The following is a 9,453-nucleotide window of genomic DNA, read 5'->3' as shown; positions in this document are numbered from 1 at the left end:
TAACACATAAGGAGATAACTACCCGATGTCTTGTCTTGCTGCTCCATATGCTCTGTTTTCCTCTGTTGTAGTTATGTGTGTGCCTTTTCAGTGTAGCCATTGAAGAGCAAAGAAAAATAAGGTACAATCTGGGGAAACTGGTTTCCTGTTTCTGTGTACTGCCTCATTCCTCCTAATGTAACTCACCCTTCTTTTCTGTAATGTTCCAGTCCTCCCCGTTCACAGGTTGGTTTTTGTGCCAGAGGCACCCTTGGGTTCTTTGTTGCAGAGCTGCCTCTCACTTACCTCGTCCTTGGTTTCTATTTATGAGTTAAGCCAAACCCTCACTTCATGTGGCTGGCTTTTTTTTTTTTCTAGCATTTTCTCCAGTTAACGCATAAGTTCCTTAAATGTGAACATAGGTGTGTTTGTCAGAAAAATTACTCAAATATTCTGCCTGCTGACAGTTTGGTATATGTATGGAGCTGAGAGGGTACAAGCTGAGGAGCTGTACAGGAACATCAGAGAAAAATAAAAATATAAATCAGATTTCCAGCTATTTTAAAAGCTACAGAGCAAAGGTAAAATATTTGTAATGAGGCAGGGAGTTTTTTCATGTTTTGCTTACCAAAACAAATCTATATGAAGAGAGATGTCCCTTAACATAGCACTGGGAAACTGTAGATTTGGGCTGCAATAACAATTAGCAGAATTACACCCATAAGTAGCATGGAAAGTTCTTGCTGGTTGTTCCTGAGAATGAGGTAACTGAGCAGCTGCACCAACATGCACTCAGCAGAGGCACTTTTCTTGGAGTTTTAAAGATTTACTAAGAGCTAAAATAAGCTTTTGGATCTAGTTGAAGTGTGGCTTGGTGAGGCTGAATGGAAGACAGAGCATGAAGAATGTGCTGATCTGCTCAAGATGTGTCAGTTGTTTGTTAACTTCCAGTGTGTGATTTCACTAAGACAAACTGTTACTTGTGAGTAGATGCATGTTTTCACGATGTGCATGTAGCCGAATATGTTCTTCCTGCTCAGAGATAATACTTTTTTTTTTTTTATAACAAACAATGTGTTTTTCTGTTATCTTTTTTTTTTTTTTTTTCCCTTGACCTCCAATCATTTCCTTGTCTTTCACTGTAGCATTTAATGTTTTCTTCCCAGCTTAGTAGCTGCTGTGTTGTCATTTTCTGAAGTTTTCTACCCTTTTAAAGAAGGTGTAGAGCGTGTGCTGTGATTTTATCCTCATGGCGGATAGGGCTCTGGCTACCCTTAGACTGGTTAAGAAGCCTAGGGTTTCCAGATAATCTTAGAAAAATAATTTATAACTGCTCTCAGCTGAACTGATCTATGCATGAACTATTTTGCCTGCTATTAAAATGGGGAAAGTCTCCAGAGTTAATATTTCTGCCTATATGGCATCAGATGCTGATAGCACGTACGACTGAAGGAGAAAAATTCTAATATTACAGAGGGAATTTTTAGGCAAATAGAACACACGTTTTTCCAGAAAGATTGGCCAAGGTGTGAGAGTTCATGTCACTGTTCTCATTACTTTTCATATGAAAATTCGTATGGTGTTATTAATAAATGATGATGTTTGCTTTGCTTTTTTCTCATTCAAAATGTGACACTTGAAGTTTTTCTGTACTTTGCTGACTTCCGTAGACATCGTATCATCCCTGACTTAAAGGATTGTAAATTGTTGTCTCTGCTGCTGTTTCCCATAGCATCTGTGTGTGTTTGTTTTACTTCCCATGTGATAACAATCGAGATTTAACTTGTGTTTGTTTCTCAGCACTAACAAGCTTGCTGCATGAGAAGTTATAGCCCAAAACGTCATCTGTTACGTGAATCAAAATTGTGCATGCTGGAGATGGAAAATTTACTATTAGAGGATTTATCCATCCCCTGTGTTAGTGTATGTGCTCTCATCGTTCTCCACTCTTATTTAAAGCTAGCCGCAGAATAATGCCACTAGTGATATTCCTGCCATTGGTGGTATTCCCAACACTTTCTAATGAGACAGGTTGCCTGAGGAGCACTGTGCTTCAGAGCACCACTCTGCTAGTCACAGCTGATCTTTGAGCTAAGGTATTGTTGCCCATAGCTTCTCCCAAACTCTGTTCCTGCTACTGTAATCACATTCAAGAGCAAGGAAAAATAAGCAATTTTTGCCTGATCGGTACCAGTGTGCAGTTTGTTCATGTGCAGAGGTATCCTGCAGCGTTGCCCATGTTTTCTTCCATGAGCAAGGAGACAAAGTGGTTACTCTACAGCAGTCTGGTGTGGGAACAAGATTGTTTAAATTGTGCTTGTCAGACCAACGTATGTCTCATGTGATTTTTGGTCTATCAGTCAGACTGAGAAGGCTGAAGACTCTTCCAGCATCACACCCTGACACCGCTCCAGACTCAGAAATGGGCCTTCTCAGATGGGATCCTCACTGTTTGTCCTGCTTTGTGCCTGAGGACTCATTAAAGCAATTCATGTAAAAGATTTATTATACCAATATCTGTACACAGATTTTTCTGTCTTCATACCTTTGGCTGTAAATTGCCCCAAATGTGAAGTTAAGCAGAAAAGTGTTTCTGTGAGGTGAAGCTCAGGCCTGACTCTGACACTTTGAAAAGCCATCAATTCAAGGTCTTATTAGAATAAAACTTGATGTGCGTTGCATGGGGGTGTATTTTGAAATGTGTGTGTGTGCCTCTTTCACACACTTCCTTATGTTCATATTCACAGAACCATAGAGTGGCTTGGGTTGGAAGGGACCTCAAAGATCATCTAGTTCCACCCCCCCATATGATATATAGTGTGTATATATTGTGCATGGTACTGCTCTCAGTTGCATTTAGGTGATTTAATGCTGATTCGAAACAGCCCATTAAAGTATATGTCCATACATACCATATATAATATATATATATCTCCTGTATTAGAGATTTTCTTTCATTACTGCTGGGAATTATAGTAACATACCATTGTATATACAGTAATTATACAGTATAATTATTAAAAATAAAAACCAGCAGCTTTGGGATTAAAATTGTTAGTTTTACAAGGCTCATGGTTTCAGCTGTAAGCCTTCCAAGACAAATAATGGTCTTGGTGACAGTTTTTGGTGTCATATTGTGTGTATTGTCCAGTAGAAGAGCACATATGGCATTAACTATCCTAATAGGTTTCTCTTGAAACATAAGCTTGTGTGAATGAAAGGAAATAGCCTGCCTTGCCTTTTCATGCCTGATTAGTTTTTGCAAACAAGTCTTGTGTATTGAGGAAAAGAAAACAAATTGACGTTAATAGCAGCCCTAGAACATCAGATAAATAGAGGCAATCTTCTGGATAGCTTGTTCTGTAGGTACAGGATTTGGTTTCTAAAACGTTATCTGCCTTTCTATTAGAAAGCAATTTGGTAAGACTGACATCTTGCAAATTAACAGTGCAGACTCCTTTTTTTGTGAGTTATTGTCTTTTTTTATTAAAAAAAAAAAAAAAAGCTACTCAGGCTCTGAGCACTAAAAGAACAGGACGGAAAGGTATTTCTGTTTAAGTACAGCTCCTCATTTCACTAAAACCCAGACATGAACCTCAGGGGCATTATAAACCAAATTAGTTTTTCACAGCTTGAATAAGGCTCTTCCATAAACACAAAAGCCGAAATGATGACAACAGTGAAAGAGCTCAAAATACATTTTCTGAAAGTTTATCACCAAGCTTTCTAGGTGAGGACAGATCAGTCTCTACAGCCCTGCTGCCTGCTTTTCTGGCTGCCTCTCTGTCGAGGAGTGCTCCAGTGCTGGGCTGCAGCTTTCCCAAGCAGAGCATTTGCCAACACCTTCCCAGGCTGTGACATCCCCAGCAGGGACCTACACTGGATGGCCTTGGTGCTTCCCCTCCAGGTGTGTGCAGGAAGCTTTGCTCTCTGTCTTGTGCCTGGGCACTGCTGGCTGTCATCAGCATCAGCATCGTAGTTTTCTCCAGAGGGATCCAAAGAGCATTAGTTTGGTACCTCCCTACTTCACCAGACCATCTCCAGCTAATCCAAAGAGGATTTAGGGATCCCTCTCACCCAAGTATAGAATCCAGTGTGCAGCATCAGTAAAAGAAGGCGAGAGCAATCATTTCCCCAGCTGACTGCAGCAGTCTGGGGAAAAAAACATCCTGTTCCCACATGTTGGTGGCAGCTCTGCGGCAGTGTCCTTTCTCAGGGCAAGATTTTCCTGAAGGTGGAAAAATTAATATACCAGATATGGGAAAAATGTCAGCTGAAGGCCACTTTGAGTAAAAAGCCTTTTCAGCATTTCCCAACAGTTATTGTCGTATCTTAATATTTATTCAGAGATATAATGATATATGATTAAGTGCCTGATCCAGAGAAATGCATTTCTGATTTATTGAACTGATAGAAATGACTCAAAGTGATTGGAGTATCATGTAGTTAAAAATTTAACTGTAAACAAGAAAGTTAAATAAAATATTTAGTCACCTTTAATGACACCTTAACAATCTTAAAAGGAAGAGATAAATGCCATGTAATTAGAAATCAGTTAATGTGTAAGTAATGGTGTAAACAAACAAAAACCTTCCACAACCATTCCCTACCCACCATGTGTTAAAAAAAAATAAAATATAGGAAATAAATATGAGGTAAGCATGGGGGAATTACTAGCATCAGAGAATTCTGCTGCTATCTTATGCTCCCCGCGTGTCCTCAGCAGCCCTTCAACGCCAAAACTTCATGAGTTTGTTGCAGAAGTTTTGTGCAACTGCAGTTGTTGGGCAGTAGGCATTGAGTATGTTATTAAGTATGTTATTAATGTTGCTCTTAATTGATATCATAGGGAATTTCCCTACCCCCTTTCCCTCTCCCCTCCCCCCCCCAAAAAAAAAAAAAAAAAATTGAAAAGGTGTTAAAGATGTGCAGAGCAGAGTATCCAGATTGATTCAGGTCCATTGTAGGTAGATATCTGGAAAAAGAGTGAAGCACATATTGCAATCTGCATAGTAAGCCTCTTGTCTTAACGTGGTGGCATCAATTAGAAGTCAGGTCGTTGGGTTTTGTTGTTGTTGTTTAGTTTGTTTTATTATTTATTTGCTTTATTTCTGGTGTAAGTCCCTAAATGAACTTTGAGGTGAGTGGTAACCATTTGTAGCACTGCTGGTGAGGTTATTGGGAAGTTGAATGCGTGCCTAGTTTTTATAAATACCCATAACCATCAAAATTTCTGTCTTCCACAAAGAAAATGTCAGTGGAGCAGTCTACCAATCTTACAAGGAAAGCGTTAACTTTGGCTTTATCTGAAGATTGGACAGAGCCACCTTTAAGCAGAGAAGAAAGTTGAGGCTATAGATCAGCAGCCTTGAGATGCTCAATGGAGTTATTTTTATTTAGGAACACAGGGCTGGAGGGGACCTCTTGGGTCATTTTGAAACAAGTCAAAGTCATAATCGTGCAATTCTTGATAAATAACCTCAGCTGAAGTCAAAACAAGCTGTTCCTTTCCAGTTAAATAGCTGACCCAGGGTGCAGAATGGGACAGCTCTTCATTGGAAAAAAATACTAGATTAGAAATAACCTTTGAATCCTAAGAGCTGTACAGAATTAAAGAGCATTTACTTCCTCTGTATTTAAGAACGTGGCGTTTAGCTGGCTGCCACACCACTGACTGAAGTGCCTACCATGGTATGCAGCTGCTGGGGGGTAAAAAAGGCAAAAGGAGGCTGAAAAAGTGCTATTCCCTACACTATGCAGTTGACACTTGTGCAGCTGTCAGCATCTTTGGTGCTCCTATCAAATTCTGTGTCCTCTTTGAATGTGCTCCACTGTGTGTGGTGACGTGTAGGAAATGAGATAAGGGGCTGGCAAGCCTGTGCTGGGGGGACAGACAGACGAACAACGTTGTTCAGTGGGGAAGGGAGGGTCTGGCCTCAGCAAATATTTAACCTTACACGTCTGGTGGTCCATTGTACGTGCTCTGTGACAATGTTTTTCTCTGTTCTTTAACATTTTTCTTTTTTTTCCCCTCTCCCATCCTTTGCTGCTCTTCCTGTGCCCTTTCTGTTCTTCTTTGGTTGTAGTTCTTCACGGCTAGCAAAGTTGTAGTTCTTCACGGCTAGCAAATGTGACGCCCATCTACAAGAAGGGCCGGAGGACAGACCCGGGAAACTACAGGCCTGTCAGTTTGACCTCAGTGCCAGGAAAGCTCATGGAGCAGATCCTCCTGAGAGTCATCATGCAGCAATTGCAGGGGAAGCAGGCGATCAGGCCCAGTCAGCATGGCTTTATGAAAGGCAGGTCATGCCTGACGAACCTGATCTCCTTCTATGACAGAGTGACGCGCTGGGTGGATGAGGGAAAGGCTGTGGATGTGGTCTACCTTGACTTCAGCAAGGCTTTTGACACCGTCTCCCACAGCATTCTCCTCAAGAAACTGGCTGCTCTTGGCTTGGACTGGCGCACGCTTCGCTGGGTTAGAAACTGGCTGGATAGCCGGGCCCAAAGAGTCGTGGTGAATGGAGCCAAGTCCAGTTGGAGGCCAGTCACTAGTGGCGTCCCCCAGGGCTCGGTGCTGGGGCCGGTCCTCTTTAATATCTTCATCGATGATCTGGACGAGGGCATCGAGTGCACCCTCAGTAAGTTCGCAGATGACACCAAGTTAGGTGCGTGTGTCGATCTGCTTGAGGGTAGGAAAGCTCTGCAGGAGGATCTGGATAGGCTGCACCGATGGGCTGAGGTCAACTGCATGAAGTTCAACAAGGCCAAGTGCCGGGTCCTGCACCTGGGGCGCAATAACCCCAAGCAGAGCTACAGACTGGGAGAGGAATGGTTGGAGAGCTGCCAGGCAGAGAAGGACCTGGGAGTGATGGTGGATAGTCAGCTGAATATGAGCCAGCAGTGTGCTCAGGTGGCCAAGAAGGCCAACGGCATCCTGGCTTGTATCAGGAACAGCGTGACCAGCAGGGCGAGGGAGGTGATCGTCCCCCTGTACTCAGCTCTGGTGAGGCCGCACCTCGAGTACTGTGTTCAGTTTTGGGCCCCTCGCTACAAGAAGGACATCGAGGTGCTTGAGCGGGTGCAGAGAAGGGCGACGAAGCTGGTGAGGGGCCTGGAGAACAAGTCCTACGAGGAGCGGCTGAGGGAGCTGGGCTTGTTCAGCCTGGAGAAGAGGAGGCTCAGGGGTGACCTTATCGCTCTCTATAGGTACCTCAAGGGAGGCTGTAGCGAGGTGGGGGTTGGCCTGTTCTCCCACGTGCCTGGTGACAGGACGAGGGGGAATGGGCTTAAGTTGAGCCAGGGGAGTTTTAGGTTAGATGTTAGGAAGAACTTCTTCACTGAAAGGGTTGTTAGACATTGGAACAGGCTGCCCAGGGAAGTGGTGGAGTCACCATCCCTGGAAGTCTTCAAAAGACGTTTAGATGTAGAGCTTAGGGATATGGTTTAGTGGAGGGCTGTTAGCGTTAGGTTGGAGGTTGGACTCGATGACCTTGAGGTCTCTTCCAACCTAGAAATTCTGTGATTCTTTTCTTCTGTTGTTTTTGTTTATTAAAGGTGTGGCAGTTGGAGAAAAAGGATCAGAAAATAAGAAAATTAAAGGAAGAGGTTAAGATATATAAACGTAGCAAAAGCCTACAAATAATTAATGCTTGGTACAATCTTAAGGATAAATAAGAAATGCAGTAAAACTATCCTAGTGAGCTATGTAAATAGGGTGAATGTAGGAAAATATTAAAACTGTCCTGGAGCTCGGTGAATAGGGTAAATGTAGCAAACATCCACAGTTCCATTACCTTTCAGTCTAAGCATTAACGGATTTTCTCCAGCTGTGCCTAGGCTGCTTTATATTTGTTCTTCATAAAATTCGTCTGCACGAATGTTCTCCAAGTGACTTTGAAAGCTGTGTATGTTTCTGTTCACAAGAAAACAGAGTTTAAATTCCTTTGTGTGAATAAATCTGCTCTGGGAGTGTGTCCTGGCATTCATATGCAGACTGGCACAAGTTTCTCAGGCTCAGGTAGTGAGTGGCATCTACAGAGAATGTATATGTATGTATTTCAACTTTGCATTGATCCAAAAAGAAAATTCTTGTGTTAAGCACATTTCTGTAATGCCAAACAGCTAAGAATTTGTTGAATCCCATGCTTATTTACAGTGGTATTTAGATTTGAGCCAACTCCTTTGGGATAAACTACACAAAATCCTTTCGTGCAGTTCTGAAAGGAATTGCGAAGTCATCTTAATGTGCAGCTGTTTTAACTTTTGTGGTGTAGAGGAGCAGGAAGCAGCAGGGGTGAGAGCCCAGGCTGGGCACAGGTGCTGCGTGCTCCTGCTGTGGGCACTGTCAGCGTGCCTGCGTTTTCGTCTGAATTCATTGCCTGATCAAAACAAAGCATTTTGAGAATATAAAAGACATAAAATATAAATAATATAAAATATATAAAATATATTAAATTATATATAATTATGTAAATCATATATAATTATAAATTATATAAAGAATATAATATAAAATAATATAAAATATAAAAAGTTTTTGAGTATAAAAGAATATTTATAAAAGGTTTAGAATGCAAGCAAGCAGAGCTGGGTGTGCGGGGAGTCTACACTCCACCAACACACACACACGAACATCAAACATTCTAAATATACAGAACATTGCTTTTACATACTAAACCTGAATATGCTTATACAATCAGAAAAGGTAAGAAACAATCCTTTAAGTTCCATGACTTAACAGTCTCCATTTTCCATTCCTTTTGAACAATATGTCTTGCTTTAAGTTGTCAAGCAACTCAGTCTTTGGGCCTTATGTATCCCATTCTTCCCGAACTGAAGAAAACCATATCCATCTCCTTTTCAAGGCCAACAGGGCCTGGGTCAAAAGGCACATCCAGGTCAGCAGGGGGCGTAACAGCAAAAGCCTTCGATGGCTGTAGCAGCGGAGGGGCCCATGGCGTAGCAGTCAGATCAGTAGAGGAGCCCGCAGCTCCCTCGCTGTCTGGCAAACCACACGTTTGTGATTGTGGTCCCACATGGCTCTTTAAGGCCTCAGAGATTGCTCGCCAGGTGCCGAGCAGTCCCGCTGCTACCTTGTCGTTTTTAGTAGCAGAGTCCCACACCTTGACCTCAATTTGGTCCCGTATTTCAGGATCATAAACTGTCTGACTGTTAATAAGGAGAATAAGCTGTAAGGTTACCAGGACGGTCTTTATTCCTAAGGACGTATGATTCCCCATAATGTGCAGCTGCTTACCAGCGAGGGGCAGTTGTATGCACAGGTCTGCTTCTCTCAGTTCGAGCTTCTTCCCAGCTCCAGTGAGCCTATTTCCAGAGACTTTCTGTAGAGCTTCTCTGAGCGGTTTGCTGAGTTTGGCCGAACCCATATTCATGAGGTGATCAATGTGCCTGTTCCCGTCCTGGTCTCCGTCCTGCTAGCCTGTTCCTTTTCATTCCTTCTTCCTACTTCTT

This window comes from Netta rufina (genome assembly GCF_964035555.1).
Source record: "Netta rufina genome assembly, chromosome: 7".
NCBI lineage: Eukaryota > Metazoa > Chordata > Aves > Anseriformes > Anatidae > Netta > Netta rufina.
This window is presented reverse-complemented; position numbering follows the sequence as displayed.